The sequence below is a fragment of the Sminthopsis crassicaudata genome, chromosome 5 (assembly GCF_048593235.1).
Source record: "Sminthopsis crassicaudata isolate SCR6 chromosome 5, ASM4859323v1, whole genome shotgun sequence".
NCBI classification, from domain to species: domain Eukaryota; kingdom Metazoa; phylum Chordata; class Mammalia; order Dasyuromorphia; family Dasyuridae; genus Sminthopsis; species Sminthopsis crassicaudata.
In genome coordinates this window covers 223,779,720-223,800,564 of record NC_133621.1, presented here as the reverse complement: position 1 = coordinate 223,800,564, position 20,845 = coordinate 223,779,720, and the positions used below count along the sequence as shown (strand labels likewise).

The window sequence follows — 20,845 nt, the reverse complement described above, 5'->3', positions numbered from 1 at the left end:
AGGAGATATTGCAGTGGATTAGAGTGAGCAGAATAAGACTTTCTAGAGGATTCCTGCCAGGGGCAGAAAGTTGCATAAAAGTATCCTCTAAAAGAAGGAAAATTTGATTAAAGAAATGCAAACTAGAACAACTCTATGGTATCAGAGCACATGTATTAAATTGATATGATAGAAAATAAAAATGACAAATATTGGAGAGGATATGGAAAAATTGGGACATTAATGCACTATTGGTGAAATTGTGAACTGATCCAACCATCCTGGAGAGCAATTTGAAACTATGCCCAAAGAACTATAAAACTCTTCTATAAGCTAGCAATAATATCATTACTAGGTCTGTACTCCAAAGAGATCAAAGGAAAAGGAAAAGGATCTATATGTATAAAAATATTTAGAACAGCTCCTTTTGCTGGCAAAGGATTGGAAACTGAAGCTACGGCTTCAACTGGGGAATAACTACACAAGTTATGATATCTGGTTGTAATGGAATACTACTGTACTATAAGAAATGCTGAACATGATTTCAAAAATACCTGGGAAAATTCACATGAACTGAAACAAAATGAAATGGACAAAACCAAGAGAATATCGTATACTATAATAGTAATACTGTGATGATCTACTATGAATCTATTTCAGAAATACAAGGATCCAAGACAATTCTGAAGGACTTAGGATGAAAATTGCTATCCACCTCCAGAGAAAGAACTGATAAAGAATTTAAATAAAAAATTGAAGAATTAAAAAAAAAATTTATTATTATTTTTTAATCTGTGTTTTCTTTTGCAACAGAGCTAAAATGGAAATGTCTTACATGATTGCATTTATATAATCTTTATCAAAATGCTTGCCTTCTCAAAGAGCAAGGCAGGGAGAGAGGTAAGCCAAAATTAATGTTAAATTTTTTTGTTTGTATGCAATTGAGAAAAAATGAAATAAAATTTAAATGTTTAAAAAAAATGAAAAAGCAAAATGGAAACCTAAGGCAGATATCAAGAAAGGCATTTTAGGCAGAAGAACCAATTAATTCAAAAGTGGAAGTAGTATGTTGCTTATTAGAAAGACCTGAGAAGATTTCAGTTTAGCTTGAGCACAGTATTTATAGTCAGTAAGCATTTATTAAATGTTTGCTGGGAGCAGCTACATGGAAAAAAAATAGAATACCAGGGCTGGAGTTAGGAAATCCTGAGTTCAGGTCTGGCCTTAGATACTTACTCTGTGACTTAACACTGCTGACCTCAGTTTTCTCATCTGTAAAATGAGCTACAGAAAGAAAAAGAAAACCACTTCAGTATTATGGCCAAGACAAGAACAACATGTGCTAATAGGAGCTAAGTTGGAAAAGACAGTTGGATTAGCATAGTGATTTAAATGCTAGATTTTAGACTTTAGCCTTTAAGTAATTGAGTCCCCAGTGAAGATTTTTCAGAAAGAGAAACATGATCAGCTAAATTAGTCTGGGTTTGAAGCAGGAAAAAACTAGAGGCTGGAAGACCATTTGGAGGTTATGCATAGATGTCACCATTTTCAAGTGAATAGCTCTGGATTTCTTTGCCTGTTTTTTGTTTTCCCTGAGTTAGTGTGTTTTTGTGTCATTTTGAATACCTGTGTGTTATTGTTTCTGTGCCTACATATGTATCTGTATCTGTGTCTCTTTTTGACAGTTTGATTGTCTGCAAGGTTGTGAGTGTGTGTGAGCATATACACATAGCTACGACTGGAAAAGCCTGGTTGGGCCAAAGCTCCCTGATCTCCTGGGGACCTGGGGTATGGATGATGGATTACTACTTCCCCACCCCATCTGTCTTCCTCTCCCACTATAGTTGGGAGGACCCTGACCTCTTCCCCAAACAGAGTAGCTCCCCCCTATCCTAAGTTCTCTTAGAATCAGAATTCCAGTTCTCCTCAAGTATGTGTATGGGGGTGGGGCTGGCTGTGTCATTTGGGGGACACTGCATTCACCAACTCTAAGCCCAACCCCATTCTCTGTCCTAACCTAGGCAAAACTAAAATCAATTGTTATCCCTTCATTCAAGGGGGCACCCAGGAAAGAACAAAGGACAGGGCAAAATAACAAAGGCAAGTCTTAGGAACATGGATTCCTCTCCAAATCCCCAAGGCAAGAATGAGCTACAACTTTACATTCAACTCTTAAGGGGCTTCTCCTTCTACAAGGTAGGAAAATGATTGTTCCTGAGAAGGGAGTGCAGGAGAAACAACAGATTCCCATAGGAAGCGGATAAACTGGGTCCCTTTAGATGACAGATTGGGTTAGTGGGGTGGACCACACATGATAACATTTCCAGGCTGGGCCAATCCAAATAACACAGACAGAGAGGAGGCTCTGGAGCATGGTATGCTGGGGGGAAAGGAGAGGAGGCTGAAAAGAGAAATTAGGAAAGGGGGGAGGAATGGAAGTACACTGGGAGGAGAGACAGAGCATCATTGTCCTTCTTCACCCTCTGAGCATCTCTGCTCTTGCCTAACTAACCATGTTTGCCTTGTCATTCCCTTATCCAAATAAGTACCAAGTACCAGCATCTCTAAATCACTATTGATCAGAGAAATGTAAATTAAGACAACTCTGAGATACCACTGTACACCTCTCAGATTGGCTAAAATGACAGGAAAGGATAATGACAAATGTTGGAGGGGATGTGGGAAAACTAGGATACTGATACATTGTTGGTGGAGTTGTAAACGGATCCAGCCATTCTGGAGAGCAATTTGGAACTATGTTCAAAAAGTTATCAAACTGTGTATACCCTTTGATGCAGCAGCGTTTCTACTGGACTTATATCTCAAAGAGATCTTACATAAGGGAAAGGGACCCACATGTATAAAAATGTTTGTGGCAGCCCTTTTTGAAGTGGCAAGAAATTGAAAACTGAGTGGATGTCCATCAGTTGGAGAATGGCTGAATAAGTTATGGTATGTGAATGTTATAGAATATTATTGTTCTTTAAAAACCAATCAACAGGATGATTTTAGAGAGGCCTGGAGAGACTTACATGAACAGATGTTAAGTGAAATGAGCAGAACCAGGAGATCATTGTACATGGCAACAACAAAATTATATCATGATCGATTCTGACAAACGTAGCCCTCTTAAACAATGAGATGATTCAAACTAATTCCACTTGTTCAGTGATGAAGAGAGCCATCTACACCCAAAGAGAAGCCTGTGGGAACTGAATGTGATTCACAACATAGCATTTTCACTCTTTTTGTTGTTGCTTGCATTTTATTTTGCTTCTTTTTTTTATTGGTTTGATTTGATTTTTCTTGTACAGCACAATAATTGTATAAATATGTATGCATACATTAGATTTAACATATATTTCTACCATGTTTAACATATATTAGACTACTTGCCATGCAGGGGAGGGTGTGGGGGAAGGGAGGGGAAATTGGAATACAAGGTTTTGCAAGGGCTAATATTAAAGAGTTGTCCACACATATGTTTTGAAAAATAAAAAGCTTTAATAAATTTTTTTTAATTATATGATGATCCATTCTGATGGACATGATTTTTTTCCAACAATGAGATGATTGAAGTCAGTTTCAATGATGTTGTGTTGAAGGAAGCCATTTATATCCAAAGAAAGAACTGCGAGAACTGAATGTAGATCATAATATAATATTCTCACTCTTTCTGTTGTTGTTTGATTACATTTTATTTTCTTATCCATTTTCTTTCCTTTTTGATTTAAACTTTCTTGTGCAGCAAGATAATTGTATAAATATGTTTACATATATTGGATTTAACATATATTTTAACATGTATAACATATATTGGATTGTTTGTCATCTAGGGGAAAAGAGGGGAAATTTTGGAACACAAGGCTATGCAAGGATCAATGTTGAAAAATTACCTGTGCATATGTTTTGAAAATAAAAAAGCTTTAATAAAAAATAAATAGAAAATTTTAAATTAAAAAAAATAATAAAACAAGTACCAGCACCTTGGCTAACCAGTCTAAACAGTTAGAGAGAGCTTCTCTTATCTCCTCAGCAGCCCCTCCAGTTTTCTCCCTTGGCTCAGGTCAAACTGAGTGGCTCAATAGAATGCAAACTCCTGGACAGTGGGGACCATTCTGCTTTTTATTTCTGTATCCCCAGAGTCTAATGCAAGGCTTAAAGGAACATCATCATCATCATCATCATGCTTGCTGCCAAGACTGACACAGAGATATGCATCACTGGCCCAGTGTAGCAGGTTTTCAGCCCTTACTATGGGTCAGAGAGACCACTGAATCATAAGGCTGTAGCCTGGGATTTGATGGTAGAGAGAATTCTCTGTGAGGAAACTCCTTTCACTACCTTCTCTGTGACTGATTTAAAGTCTTAGAAGTTAAATGATTTATCCAGTATCCTACAATAGTCTAGTGGATTTGTCTATATATATCAGAGGTAGAACCTGAATGCAGGCCTTTGAAGACAGGTGACATTGCCCTTCTATTATTCATATCATTGATAGCAATAAATAATATTATAATAGGGACTGGACCTCACTAGAAGCTGATTGCTAGTCTAAACTCTTGTTTAATCTCTTACAATAAATTATAAAGTCCCAGGAGAGGGGACTATCTTATCTTTCTTTGCATCCCCAACATTTAGCATAGCATAATGCCTGGAACAATAATAAGTGTTTAATGCCATTTGATTGACTGACTGGATCTGATTTCATTGGTAGAGGAAACTCCTGCTAAGCACTTTCTCTGCAACTTGTCATCTTAATAGAATTGCCTAGGGTACTTCAGGGCAGTTACACAGTACAATGGAAAGAGCAGTAGACCTGGAGTCAGGAAGACTAATCTTCCTTAATTCTAATCTGGTCTCAAACATGTATTAGCTGTGTGACCCTAGGCAAGTCCCTTAACCCTGTTTGCCTCAGTTTTCTCATCTGTAAAATGAGCTGGAGAAGGAAATGGCAAACTACTCCAGTATCTTTACCAAGAAAACTTCAGACAGGATGAACTCGACTGAAAATTATTGAACAATAACACTAAAGTACTTTAAGGTTACTTTACTTGCCTAGGATCACAGTGAATGTTAAAGGTAGTTCTTAAACCCTGATCTCACCTATTATGCAACATGCACCTTCCTTGGTTGATTGGCTATTGCCCTTCATGATCAAAGAGAATGAAAATGACATCACTATGTTGGGGACAAGGAACAATATATCCAACTATGGTCAGATCACTATGAAGCTCTATACTATTGAAAGTCTCTATCACAGGCTGGCACAAATAGTCCATGTGAACATGATGCTCCCCCTAATAATTATCATCAAATCAGGCCACCTCAGGACAATAACAAGAAGCTGGTTCTCAGGATGGCTGTGTCCTAAAGCCCATTTGATTGGCATCTATTAAGGGTCTATTAGGGGGACCTTAGATCTCTAGTCCAGCTCTAGAGAAGTAAACCATCTTGGCCTGATTGGAGTTCACTTTGATTCCAAAGGCAGTGCTACACTACAAGATTACTTTTTCCAGCTCATATTTCTCCTTCCTTTTCTTTATTTACCCATTTGAAACATAGAGAATTGAGCCCTCCCCCTCCTCCCCACCACATGCATACAAATACAAACAAAGTCCTGTCAGCCATGGCAGGAAGGATTTAAAATGGTTTCATCTGCTTTAGGACTCCTAAATTCATCACTTTTTTTCCCTCCATACTCACACAGAGGCCTCTTACACTGAAATGTGACAAGTTCCCTTGGGTCTCTCATTTCCAAGTTTCCCAATCCTGTTCTACAGAGTATTCTTCCTCTGATCTAAGCTCCTTCCCACTAGCTGCAATTTTAGGCCACTTCCCTGGTAGCTGTCCAAAATGTGGAGAATATTTGAGCCTTTTAGTCAGTGCTTTTCTAAAGTCATAATCCCTCTTGCCTCCCCGATGCCATCTCCAGTGAGACACCTGTTTGTATCTCCCATCCTTAACAGTCTGGAAGTCCTCCCTATTATTTATCCTGAACTCCACTTTTTCCATCTGGAAATTCATTTCAATCATGCTACTGTATTCATCCCATCCGAGGTACTGCAGTGTATTTAAGGTCCCTTGGGGAACTAGGCTAATATTTACCCTTGGTTTCCCACAATGTCTATCCTTTTTTCTTCCAGATGAGTCTAGTTTCTTTTCTTCTATCCTTGGTAGCAGATCTGTCTCACCTGTGAGAAAGGAATTTAATGTTTACTCTGAATTAGTCACCACTTTCAAACACCTCCTTTCCCCTTCCAACATCCTAAGTCAGAGCCCTCTTTATCCCCCTCCCCACAAGCATCCATCCCATCCCCACTCTGACCGTGCCTGAAAGAGGGCAGATGAAGGTCACTGCCCCTCTCCCAGCTCCCCAATGCTAATGTGGTCAGCCCTAGGGTAGAGAGAGGGAGCAATGGTTAATGAAAGACCCCAGTCCCTAACATTCACTAGAGAAGGGGGTAATTAGAAGCAGTGCCGGTCCCTGTCCCCCAAAAGGTACTGCTGAACAGCACCATCCATCATTAGGGCCAGCTGCAGGAGAGAGGTGGGGGGAGAGGCAGAGGGGATCAGGATTGGCTGGCTGTGGCTTGCACAGGAGAGGGCTGCAGGGGAATAACCTAAGAATGACCTTGATGGGATTTTAACTCCTCTGCCTCTGCCCCTATCTTCCCAGTGTCCCTCCATTCCTGTTCCTCTACTGTCTTTCTGGACTTTACCCTTTTGCCCAATACCCCCCAGACCTTGCCATTCTCCCCTCAGCCTCTTCCTCTCTTGCTTCCATTCTTTTCACCCAAGCTCCTTCCCAGCCTCTTCCCATCTCCTCCTATCATCCTTACCCTGCTCTCTTCCCCTTCCTCTTAAGTTATATCTTTTCCCCACCATTTCTGTTAGCCTTCAGTTCTCCAGTTCCTTCCTCCCCCCCACCCTCACTTATACTACTTCCTAGAGCTGGCAGAAATCTCTGGAAAAGGAAAGGGACAGCGTGTGCCTTCCAAGTGTGTTTATTTGATCTGAGTGCCAGCCAGCTTGAATTGTGTATATTTTAATATCATGATATGCAAATTGTGTATATGTGGAAATAGCTAGGTCAGTTAGAGGGTAAGGGAGTGGGGTCTGCCTTGATCGATCCCATTTTTACTTTAAGTGATCATATCTGGGCAGAAGGAGCAAGGTTGCAAGGTTATATATGCTTGGGGCAATCGTGAACATATGCTTAGTCTGTGTGGCAACAGGACTATGGTGCCTGTTGATGTGCTTGCTTTCACATGTTCATATGCCATATTATATTAGGATGTGTTATGGCACGTATCTGTGTGCCTCTGCTGACCCATGAAGAGGATGCATTTTCATGAGTGTGTCTATACTAGGATTTGAGATTTGTCTCTCCATATTTCTCACAGGGGAAAACAATGAGTCTGAAGAGATGTAGTCCCCTCGTCTCCCTCCCCCCCCCCCCCCCGTCTTTTCAGTCATCGTCCCTTTGTTCTGCACCCCCACCTAAATCATGGGTATACAGAAATAAGGCTATATGTAGAGGAAAACCAGCAACAGCAGGTCAGGTGGCCAGAAGGAAAGGAGCTGGAGAAGGAGGGGCAACTTTGCCAACACCTGTGAAAGTTCCTCGTTACATATGCAAATGTCCTCATTAGAGATGCAAAGCGCTTCTCCACTTAATAGCTGCAGCTTTTTCCAAGCTGATGCACTGAACTGAAGGAGAGATGGGGGAGTAAACCACCAGCAAAGGGCAGAAAAAGACAGGAAGGAGGGCTTCCATTTCCCAAGTTGGGCACCTGGGTATGCAGTATTTCATCCCTCAACCTGGACAAGCCCAGGCAAAGAAAGAGCACTTGGCCTAGATGAACAGATACAATTGAGCCACTGAGGTTGAAGATGGGACTCTTGATCCTCTGTCTCATTCTAGTGAGAAAGGTTAAAGCTCAAGTAAATGCTGGTATCTCAACTGCCATCCCACAATTCTAGGGTGTCATTCAGGCTGTGGCCTGGACCTGGGGAATGATAGGTTTCATAGCCAGGTGGTGGGCAGACCTCCCTCCGGCTGGGGTAAGCATGTAAGAAGAATGTTCTGGTAGGGGAGCACGGTTATTATGTGTCTATATAACATAGAATCAGGGAGTGGCATATGGTTCTGTAAAAAAGTCCAAGTTCTTGAGCTGACAGCTTATCTTAGATTTGAGGAAGAGTGAGCTCAAGGGTCCCACTGGAAGTTCATTCATTCATTCATTCATTCATTCACTTCACGAGCATTAATAATGCTCCTGCTCAACTGAAAGAAAGGTCTCTTCCCTCAAGGATTTACATTTTCTTGGAGGTTCTAGGCAGAGGAGAAGCTCCCTGATTCCTAATCCAATGCTCTGCTTGCCTTCCCATAGCAAATATCTGGTTATCATGGTGAGCTCATTCCAGATCTTCTTCCTGACAAAGAATACAAACTGTTTCTCTTTCTCTTTCCTCCAACCTGCCTGAAAATGCCTCACTGTCCTCCCAGGCATTATTACCCTACAGAACCACACACGTTCTACCCCCTACAGTGTCATGTATTAGGCCACATAACAATACATACACATTCAGCAGCATCCTGAGATACTTTCATATGTACACACAGTTCAAAACACTTTCCTGGAAACTGCATCATGGGTTGGGTCTTCTTCCTTTTTTTCTCTCTTAGTTATAGGAGTGGCCCAGCTACCTTCTCCCTGGGTTTGGTACCTTCTTCACCCAGGGATGTTTAGATAACTGGGATCAGATTCAGAAATAGAATCTGATCTCTTAGCTGAAGGGGTAAAGGGCCTAGTATGGGGTCTTCCTTTCCCTTCATAATCACTGGCTGTTTAACCAGTCCTAGGAAGTCCTCTCAAGGTAGTGGGCTAGGTCAGCTTGCTATGGCTTCTATCAGTGCACCGGGGGCTTTGTCTGCTAAGATAGTGATCCCTCTTCTCCTCTTCTTTGCCTCTCTCAAACATACTGAGATGTAGACTAATATACATTGTAGTATTGTAGTACACAGAGGTTTCTATCCATATACACAGATAAGTGCAAATATACACAATGTTACATTAACATATAGTTACATATGCACAGAGACACTTTCCTAGTTATATACACATACTTTCCTATTGTATACCCTGTTGTTTGTACTTAGAATCAAACACAAATATTCTCCTGTTTTTTTTTGTGGGGGGGGGAGAGAGTGTTGAAAAGCTGCCCCCCATTTTACTCCCCCATTCCTTTCTTCCCTTGCTTCCCCCTCCCCCACTGCCTCCCTGGGTACCCGTTTGCCAGGGTTATTTATAGAAGCAGGCGATAAATTCAGTGTGTTTCTCGGTGCGCAAAGCTATAAATAATGGCACAGATCATTAAACCCCTAGAGCAGGCCCAGCCGCCGACGCCGCGCAAACAAGATGAAGTACAAACCACCGGGTGAAAGGGAGAGAGATATCCAGAGAGAGAATACAGAGATATAATGAGGCAGAGACAGAGACAGTCAGAGAGATCCAGGACTGACCAGGACGACAGGCCTCTCCCCTCCAATCACTCAAACCTATCCAAAAAATACTCTCTATGAAGTGGCCAAGAGAAGATTCTCAGGGAACTCAAGAGGGACTGGTGGTAGGGAAAGGGGAAAGCTCGGACTAGAAGGCCTCCAGAGAGGATGGAATCAGCTCTGGAACCTGACATCTTCTCTCTTCTTGTCCCCCACTTCTCCTTGTACCACTCCCTTTATCACTCCCTCTTCCTTTTTTCTTCCCCTCTTCCCTCTATTTTCCTCTCACCCATTTCTTCTTCTATCTTTCCCTGTCTCACTTCTTGCTATTGAGCTCCTCTCCTTTTCTTTTGTGCCTTCCCTCCTCCCCACTAGATCTCCAAGCCATAGGGAGAAGCCCTGATAGCCTAGGAAGAAGCCGCCGAGGCAGAAATTCCCCTGTCAGCAGAACACTAGTGCTGACTGCTGATTCAGTGTCTGTGATCTCCCAGGCGGAGGCAGCAGGGGACAGGGAAGATGAATGAGGAGAACAGGGAGCAAGCACAGAGGGGACATGGGGGACTGGGTCTCGTGGCTGAGGTGAGAATCTGGGGAAACAACCCCGACCCCAGCAGCTGACAATCACATCAATGCCTGTGAATCAGTGAATGAGGCTAACTGGAGAGAGAAGGCAACTGGAAGTTTAGGGTAGTAGCAGGTTTACATGATTGTGACCAGGAAACGGGAGACGGGAGAGGAATAGAAAGAGGGGGAGTGGGAAGAGAGAGAGAGAAACAGAGAGAGAGAGAGAGAGAGAGAGAGAGAGAGAGAGAGAGAGAGAGAGAGAGAGAGAGAGAGAGAGAGAAACAGAGAGAGAGAGAGAGAGAGAGAGAGAGAGAAAGAGAGAGATACAGAGAAAGAGAGAGAGAGAGAGAGAGAGAGAGAGAGAGAGAGAGAGAGAGAGAGAGAGAGAGAGAGAGAGAGAGAGAGAGAGAGAGAGAGAAGATGGGAATAAAAAGATAGATCTGTCAGTCAACAAGCATTTATTAAGTGCTTACTATGTGTCAGGCATTGTGCTAAGCCCTAGGAATACAAAGAAAGGTGAATGAGTGAAAAAGAAAGCACTGGACTTGAGGCAAAAGACCTTATTTGGGGCTCTGCCAATTTATAGATGAGCTTGAACCCGTGACTTTTCTCAGAATCTATTCCCCTATTCTGTAAAATGGAGATATCTCAAAGAAATGTTGTAAGATTCAATAAAAGCTGGAAGGAATGGCAATGAAATCGGAAAGCTTGGCTGGATCTGAAACCTGGTTCTTATAGTGATGTGACCTTAAGTAAATCATTGGAACCTTTTAAATCTCAGCTGCCTCATTTGTAGGATCATAGATCTAGAGCTGGTATGAAAGTGGAAGGAGAAAGTAAAATAGTTTGCTCATTTTACACATGGAGAAACTGAGATTCAGAGAGGTTAGAGACTTACTCAGGACCCCATAGAACTTTCCAGAGGCATGCCAAAAGACCACACAAATGTAAGCTATCATTGAAAATACTCTGGAAGTACCAAACACTACATCACTACTCTATGTTTCAAAGGAGACCTCTTCTCATTGCCAGGTCTTACAACACAGATCTCAGATCATAGCACTTTCCACTAGGTTTGGGAAATTTTAGTCTGCTCCCACAGCTAAATGCTTGTCTTCAAGGCTGCCTCACACCCTTCCTTTGGCCTATTTTTAGGGGATTTCTCCAGATTCTTGAGCATTCTCATGTCTAGTTAAGAATGACGTCTTAAAAAATGAACTTGGGACTAAAGAACTTGGATGTGAAATCTGGCCTCCCATTTAATGGTGTGAATTAGTTTCTGAATTTTAGAATGGGAATAATAATACTGACATTATGATCACATTGTTATTATGAGAGTTATATGAGAAAAATGACATAAAATTATTTTGTAAGCCATAAATCACATTACAAATGCCGACTACCCATTACTGCCTACCTTGCATTATCATTATTAGAAATATACACGACAATATGTTAAAACTTTAATAATAATAAAAAAAGCGAATAGCTTGGTTCAGAAATTCCATCTTTTGACTATCTCCTGATGTCATTCAAATCTCTTCTAGAAGAGTAGATCCTGTAGCCAGTTCAAGGTCAGTGGTTCTAAAAGCTAACTGGGGCTAAAGACTCTGAAGAGTTACCAAAACAAGAATAAGAACCAGCCACATTCCTTCTTCACCAATGACAGAATAAGAGAAAATGGGCTTTAGCTGCAGCGTAAATGAGGAGGGAATTCCTGGTGATGCGGGCTAAAGGGGATCACAGCAGGTATCTATAGCTGTATAAAGGAGCTCCTGTGGGGCTAAGGTGTGACAGCCTTGCTTAGATGCAGAGGGATGGCCTAGATGATCTTGGAAGGATTTCCCCTGCCTCCTACCCCAATCCCCCATGAACATACCCTAGCCAGCTTCATCACTAGACCTACCATCTGCTCTGGCTCTGTTCCCTTGTCGTCGGCTCTGATGCAGAGCGTGGTTATTTGCCCAGGGATTTATAGCAGGAACCCGGACAGCAGCTAAATCCCACAGCCACAGAGGTAAATCAGCTGCTGCGATGGGCTGGAACGAGGGAGCTGTCGGCCTGCAAGGCAGCACGCTGGGCCTAGAGAGGAAAACACTTGTCCCTGCTTCCTCCAGGGGCAGCCACCAATAAATCCCCTCCAGAGTCAATCCCGGGCTGGGGGACTGAAAGGTTGGCCAGATTGGAAAGTCTGTCAGTGGTAGTAGAAGAATATTCTACTCAGGTAGGTGATATTCACAGAAATTGCAGCATGAGGTAATGAAGCTAGACACTAAGAAGGACTGCCCATGCAGCAGAGCTAAGAGCCACAGAAGGGTCTTTCTATCTCCAGAGTGAAAAGAGATTCTTGAGGCTCGAAGGAATTTTGCCTGGAATTAGGGGGAAGAGACAAAATGTCCTTAGAGAAGCCTGGGATCCTGAACTGCCCTTCAACACTGTCAAAGAGAAAAATTAATTTGAACTATTTGAGAAAAGAACAGAAGAGAAGAGATAAGAGGAAAGAGCATCCTATTTGGCTTCTTCAGGAGAAAAGGTGTGGAAGCTAAAATGGGATACATAATCTAGACATCAAGCCAGGGAACAGGGAACCCCAATAATTCTTGAGGTTCATCAGCTAAAATTAGGAAGGCAAGAGGGAAAGAGGAAGAAAAAATGGGAGAGAAGAGGAAAGGAGAGAAGGGAAGGGAGGAAAGGAAAGACAGAAGGGAAGAGAAGAGAAGGGAAAGGGGGGAGAGAAAGAGAAAGAGACAGAGACTAAGTGAGTAAAGCAACCATAAGAGCTTACCTCTAGAGCTGGAAGGGACTAAAGAAGTTCGCTAGTCCAATCTTTTCACTTTACAGATGAAGAAACTGAGTAACTTAAGTAACTTTCCCAGGATCTCACAGCTGGGAGGTGGAAGAGCTCACATTTGAACTCAAGTCATCTCATTTCAAACCCAGCACTCAACAATGCAATGAACCAAAGATATAGCTAGGAAAAAGGAGATGAAGAAGAGAGAAAAGAAAAGGACAATGAAGTGAAGAGAATGGCAGAAGTTGAGATGATGATGACAATGATGATAGCTAACATTACTATATGTCAGATACTGGATTAAGTGCTTTACAATTATAAATTTATTTTCAAAGTATTTTAATTTTTTCCCAATTACATATAAAAATACATTTCAGAGGCAGCTAGGTGGTGCAGTGGATAGAGCACCAGCTCTGAATTCAGGAGGACCAGAGTTCAAACCTGATCTCAGACACTTAACACTTCCTAACTGTGTGACCCTGGGCAGGTCACTTAACCCCAGCCTCAAAAAAAGAAAAAAAAATTTCACCTTTTATAAAACAATTTTGAATTTCAAATTTTCCCCACTCTCTCTCCTCCTCCTCTTCATTGAGAAGGCAAATAATTTTAAAAATTATTATTAAAGCTTTTTACTTACAAAGTATATGCATGGGTAATTTTTCTAACATTGACCCTTGCATAACCTTTTGTTCTAATTTTTTCCCTCTTTCCCCCTACTCCTTCCCCTAGCTGGCAGGTTGTCCAATAGATGTTAAATATGTTGAAATAAATGTTAGATCTAATATACGTATACATTTTTATACAGTTGTCTTGCTGCACAAGAAAAATCTGATCAAAAAGGAAGAAAAAGAAAAACTGAGAAAGAAAACAAAATGCAAGCAAATAACAACAGAGAGTAAGAATGTTATGTTGTGTTCCACATTCTATTCCCATGGTTCTCTCTCTGAGTGTAGATGGCTCTCCTCATCACTGAACAAATGGAACCATAATTTATTCAACCATTCTCCAATTGATGGGCATCCACTCAGTTTCCAGTTTCTTGAAAGGCAAATAATTTGATAGATGTGATATATATATATATATATATAATTATTTTCTCATTGGATCCTCACAACAAGCCAAGGTGCTATTATTATCCCCATTTCATAGAGGGAAATTGAGGCAAATAGCTTGAGTAACTTTCCAAGAGTCAGATAGCAACTAAGTGTCTGAGATTGGAATTAAATTCAGGTCATCCTGACTTCAGGTTCTATCCATTGTACCACCTAGCTGCCCCAGGAAAGAGGGGGAAATGAAGGAAGAGAGAAAAGAGGGAGAAAGTTTGGGAGAGAGCAAACAGAAAAGGCATGTTCTCTTCATTGCCAAATCTAATGGCCTTTTCTCACCCTCTGCAGCACCCAGCCCTGCTATGAGTTTTTGGGGCATTGCTTGCTGTCTGATTACTACTCCTCAATCTCATGATGATTCATCTTCCAAAACATGTCTCTGATTAGGGGATGTTTCCCAATTTTCTGTCCTGAGTCCTCCTTCCTTGGTCTCCCCACCCCTGTGTCTCTCGGTATCTCTCTATCTCTGTCTCTGTCTCTCCCTCTTCTCTGTCTCTCTTCTTTTTTTCTTCTCTGCTCCTTCTTCCCCCCCTCTCTTTCTCTCTGTGTCTATCTCTCTGTCTCTATACCTGTCTCTCTGTTTCTCTCTATATCTCTGTATGTCTGTCTCTCTCTGTATCTATCTCTCTTTCTCTGCCTCTCTGTATATATCTCCGTTTCTGTCTCTGTCTTTCTCTTTGGTGTGTATCTGTATTTCTCTTTCTCTCTCTCTCTCCCTCTCTCTCTCTCTCTCTCTCTCTCTCTCTCTCTCTCTCTCTTCTCTCTCTCTCTCCCTCTCTCTCTCTCTCACACACACACACACACACACACACACTCACTCACCTCAAGATTCACCAGCTCTCATGAGCTTAATTATTGTTTCAATGAGAATGTCTTCTTCTTGTTGAGTTTTTTTTTTTTACTAGTGTCTGACTTTTTCTGACCTCATTTGGAATTTGTCTGGTTTTTTTGGTTTTGTTTTTATTTTTTGCAGAGGTCCTGAAATGGTTTGCCATTTCCTTCTCCAATTTATTTTACAAAAAAAGAAAATTAAGGCAAATAGGAGTAAGTCAGGATCACTTAGTAGCTGAGGTCAGATTTGAACTCAGGTTTTCCTGAATTCAGATTTATATTTATCCACTACACTGCCTTAAATGACTTTTAAACACACACTCTCTCACACACACAGAAGAATAGATATGTATATATAAACACATGTATACACACACACACACACACACACACACACATATATATATATATATATATATATATATATACACATCTCTAAATCTGTAGTTCCAGTTTCTCATCTCTCTCCTGAATCCCACTTCCCTAAATCAACAACTGCCAGTTAGACATTTCAAACTGGGACATCCTGTAGTTATCACAAACTCAGCACATCCCTAATTAATATATTCTTTCCCCCCACAAACCTTTTCCCACTCTGAATTTCCCTCATTCTTTAGAAGGCATCACCATCCTTCCAGTCACTTCATTTCACAACTTATTGTAGTTAGTTGGAGTTAATCCCACATATTTAGAAAGTTGTCAAATTTTGTCATTTCCACATTTCTTGCTCTGGTCCCCTTTCTATTCACATGGCCATTTATCTAAGTCAGAGTTTTCTCACCTCTTTCCCATACTACTTCAATAACCCAGTTGATCTACTTGTCTCAAGTCTCTTCCTTTCCAATCTAACTGCCACACAGCTTCCAAAGTCATTTCCCTAAATTGCAAGTATAGTTCGAGGATTAAAATTGTTTCACCTACAATAAAACAGACTGAGACAAAGCTCTATTAAAGGGTCTTTGGTTCCTTTTTATTTATTTATTTGTTTGTTTGTTTGTTTATTTGTTTATTTGTTTGTTTTGAGACTGGGGTTAAGTGACTTGCCCAGAGTCACATAGCTAGGAACTGTTAAGTGTCTGAGACCACATTTGAACCCGGGTCCTCTTGAATTCAAGGCTGGTGCTCTATCCACTGCGCCACCTAGCTGCCTCCTTTGGTTCCCTTTTAATAAAGTGGATCTCAAATCTTCCTCACAATCTGAGATACCCTCTTTTTCAAGGACTTTTTTTTTTTTTTTTAAAGTTTGGTACCCAAATATGCAAAAAAAGCATGATAAAATACAGAATCTTATTGGCAGACAAACTTTGCTCTTGAGAGACAAAAATGACATATTAGTATAGGAGTTATAGATTGAAATATGGGACATCTTCACTGAGTGATCATAAAATAGTCACCTGCTAATGAATACAGAGAAGCTTGGAGAGACTTACATGAACTGATGCTAAGTGAAATGAACAGAATCAGGAGATCATTATACACGTCAACAACAATACTATATGATGATCAATTCTGATCGACATGGCTGTCTTCAACAATGAGAGGATCCAAATCAGTTCTGTAATCTGCATTGATCTGTAATGAACAGAACCAGCTACACCAAGAGAAGAACACTGGGAAATGAGCATGGACCACAACATAACATTTTTACTCTTTCTGTTATTGTTTCTTTGCATTTTTGCTTTTCCTTCTCAGGTTATTTTTTACCTTCTTTCTAAATCCAATCTTTCTTGTGCAACAAGATAACTGTATAAATATGTATACATATATTGTATTTAACATATTCTTTAACATATTTAACATGTATGGGACTACCTGCCATCTAGGGGAGAGGGTGGTCACCTGCTTATGTTGGACAAGAGAGAGTAGTTCAAGAAGTACAAAAATAAATTGGAGGACTTTCCATGGAGCTGAGTCACCTCTACCATACTGGGCTTGGTCACTATAAAGAGGAAAAAACAAGGGTGGAGGACCTCTAGATAGCTTCTTATGACTAAGCAAGTGATCTTATAATGTGCAACTCATAGCTCGGAGGCCTACTGTAAAGAACTTATAATCACTTCTTATGGAATCATATCAGATTGATTGATACTGATTAAAATAGAGTAAGGGTCCAAATGAATTATTTCTCATACAAGTCTGACCATGTCACTCTCCTACCCAATAAGACTCACTGGCTCCCTATTATCTCTAGAATCAAACTCCTCAGTTTAGTTTTAAATTCATTACAACCTGACACTGAACTACCTCTTCAACTGGATTATCCGTTACTGTACTTTCTGAACTCCATGGCCTAGTCTTACTGTCTCACTGTTTTTTAAATAAGAAATTACACTCCCAGGTCTCTGACTTTGTATCCACAGTAGGAATACACTCTTACCTGGGCTCCACCTCTTATAATCTCAATCTCTGCTTAAGTGACACCTTCTACATGAAAATTTCCCTGATTCCTCCAATTGCTATTGCCCTCCCCAACAAACTTGACTGGTATCTATTTCTATATGAATCTTTCCCAACAGAATGTGGACTTCTGGAGGGCAGGAACTGTTTCATTTTTGTTTGTATTGCCAGGGTTTGGTACAGTGCCTGGCACGCTGTAGACACACAAATGCTTGCTGATTGATTGGTAGAATGATGTGGAAGGACCAAAGGAAGCTTGGAGTAGGGGGAGGGGACAAAGAGATAGATGAAGAAAAAAATAAAAAAAGATGGAGGACAGAATAGGGAAGAGAAACCAAGGGAGGAGATAGAATAGGTAAAAAGGCAGAGAACAGGGAAGAAAGGGAAAGAGATAGGGCAAAGAAAAGGAGATAAGGGAGAGAGGAAAAAGGGAGAAGAATTCAGGATAGAATGAAAGAGTAGAAAGGCCTGAACCAAGAAAGAAAAGAGTCAGAAAGATAAAGATGTCAAGAGGCACAATGGAGGCTGCTGGAAAAGATAACAGAAAGAGGACTACTTCTGGGCAAAAGGCAAGTTCAAAACCCCAAGAGCTGGTTAGACAAATAATATTTTCCCCAGCTCTTCCTTTTTTACTTGGCTTCCTCTCAACCTCTCTCTGGCCTGACATCCCCTTTTCCTTCCTCTTTTCCAATGCCTAGGGTACATGGTAGGGCAGGGAAAGAGAAGGTTCTTTGTCTCCCTTGGGGGGGATGTGAAGAGGGGAATGGAGAGAAAGACAGAGACAGAGAGAGATGGAGGAAGGCTGAGAGGGAGTGAGGGAAGGAGAAAAACAAAAGGAGGGAGAGGTAAAGGAAGAAAGGAAGAGGGAGACAGGAAGAGGAAGGGGGGAAGGGAGAAGAAAAGGATAGGAGGTAGAAAGAGAAGAACAGGGGGGAGGGGAAGAAAGAGATGGGGGAGAGAGAAAAAAAGAGAGGAAGAAAAAGAAGGAGGAGGAGAAAGAAGCAATATAGCCTTTAAAGCGGTGGCAGTCAACCCAAGTATCCAATGTCTTCCTGGATGTCTCCCCCACCCACCCATTACATCATGGTGGGACGCTGGCCTAGAAGAAACCAAGCACTGGATGAAGTGAAACTTGGTCATGCCTGAAAAGAAGCCAAATGAATTGAACAAACATTTATGAAGTGCTTCTTAGGTACGAAGGGCTATACTAGGCACTGGGGCACAGCATTTAAATAAGGCTTATGCCCTCCTCTCACAGAGATGCAAGGCTTCTATGTATACTTGGTTTTCTTAGTTTTTCTAAAGCAGATTCTTAGTATAGTTGTAAAAATGCTTTTATATTTTAATACAATTGGATTCCTTTGTAACTCCATGTCTTTTATTTTATACCTTTAAAAATATGATGCTGAGAAAGAGCCCATAGGTTTCACCAGCCACTGCCCAAGGGGGCCATCACACACAAAAAGTCAAGAACCTCTGATTTAGAAAGTGAGGAATTTGTATGGATGTATTTGCTGCAAAAATTCCTGGGGGACTCTAATAGAGAGAGGGATATGGAGGGGAAAATGGAAATAGAGAGGGAGGCCCAGGGGAGGTGCAGAGCCTAGGAAGGTTGATGAGGCTACTTCTTCAACTCAGTCTGCCCCCTCTACTCTGTAGACATACAGGCAGCTTAGTGAATGATCTTTTAAACTGGGAAAGGAAAACTCTGAATACCTTTTGATCCAGCAATACCTTACTAAGTCTGTATTCCAAAGAGATCATAAAAAAAGTTAAGGACTCACATATACAAAAATATTTATAGCAGTTCTTTTGTAGTGGCAAAGAATTGGAAAGATGGCTGGATGTCCATCAATTGAGGAGTGATTGAACAAGTTACAGTATATGAGTATAAGAGAATACTATGTTCTATAATAAATGATTAACATGTACTGATACTAAGTGAAGTGAGAAGAACCAGAACATTGGACACAATAATAATAACATTGTGTAATGATCAACTATGATACATTTAGCTCTTCTCACCAATACAGTGATCCAAAATAATTCCAAAACACTCGTGATAAAAATTCTATCCATATCAAGAGAAAACATCATGGAGTCTGAATGCAGATCAAACATACTATTTTCACTGTTTTAAAATTTTTTTTCTTGTGGTTTTCCCCTTTTGTCCTGATTCTTATTTCACAACCAGAGTAATAAGGACATATGTTTAATATGATTTTATAGAGATTGTTTACTATCTTGGAGAGGGAGAAAAATTTGGAACTCAATCTTACCAAAATGAATGTTGAAAACAATCTTTACATGTAATTGGGGGAAAAAATAAAATATTAAGTACAAAACAAAATTCTACTTTGGACATTTATTGTGTAAATCACAGATTAATATTACCTTCTAGACTGTTGTGAGAATCAAGATAATGTATAGATAAAATACTTTGTAAAAAAGCATCATATAAAAATAATTCTTCTCTTTTTATCTTTTGTTTTTCTTTTTTGGATGAGGTAATTGGGGTTAAGTGGTTTGCCCATGTTCAACAGCTAGGAAATGTTAAGTGTCTGAGGTCAGATTTGAACTCAGATCCTCCTGACTTCAGGGCTGGTGCTCTATCCACTGCACCACCTAGCTGCCCCATGAAAATAATTCTAGTACATGTGCCAAATATTATGAGTCTTATCAAGGTGAATGCCTGAGTTTGGATTATCATCTGTGGATCACTCTATCTAAGATTTTCCTTTCCTCACAATGGGTTGGGGGGTAGGTAAGAGAGAGAAGAGAAAGGGAGAAATGTCAGGATTCCAGAGGGCAAATGTTGAGAATCCAACCCTATAAACATAAAACATTCTATTATTACCCTATGTATACATTAAACCTGGTTTAGGTTTATAGATAGAATTTGAGTTAATTCCAAATAACTGGGATTATTATGACATTTTTACTGGAGCACAGAAATAATTAAAAAAAAAACCCAGCACATAACTTGATCCCACCATATAGTTCTAAAATAAATGGTTAATTTATGATAGTCAAAAGAAAAAAAAAAAGGGAAGGGGACCTCAGCCTGAAAAAAGTAAAAGAATTGTGTCTTTGGGTCCTGTGCCCTCCCTCCAAACTCTCTTCCTAAGAAGCTAACCTGTGACAGATCATACTAATCCTTTTCTGCCATATGGCAAAGACTCCTGCCCCCCCCCAAGAGTCACCCCATATCTCCTTGGGAGGGCTAACCTTTGATCTTAGACAAACCCATAGATTGGTAGACCTTCAAACTGGCTACTATAGGTCCCTCTCTAAGTCTCATGGGAATTTCCAATAGAGAAAAAAAAACATATTACATCATCCTTTCTTCTACTTTAGTTGCTTGAAAGCCTCAATATCCTTCATCATCAACAACTTAGGATCTCAAAATAACTAGATAAGTAGATAAAAAAGGATTAGATTAAAATGTTGAGTGAAATTGAGAAACAGACAACCTGTCAATCAATAAGAGATAATAGCAGAGATAAAGACAGAGATACTGTTCTATAGGAATAGGATAGTGGAGAAATGTGTAGACCTCAAGATAATAGAATGATGAAGAAACACAGAGAGAAAGCAAAGTGAGAGCTACAGAGAAAACAACCAGCACAAGACAGACTTCCCTTTTCTTCCCCCACTAAAAATCCATAC

The 20,845-nt window shown here is 40.5% G+C and overlaps 1 long non-coding RNA gene across 4 annotated transcripts in view; it reads right to left on the bottom strand.

Annotated features, from left to right (window-relative positions):
* Positions 1-20,845, bottom strand: part of LOC141544232 (uncharacterized) — a 56,047-nt gene that overhangs the window by 16,898 nt on the left and 18,304 nt on the right. The window contains exons 4-5 of one of the 4 annotated variants that reach the window (XR_012482563.1): positions 6,088-6,173; positions 1,216-1,263 (exon numbers count right to left, since the gene is read on the bottom strand). This is a non-coding gene — a long non-coding RNA (uncharacterized LOC141544232). The other 3 variants (XR_012482564.1, XR_012482562.1, XR_012482565.1) reach the window with 3 other exon arrangements.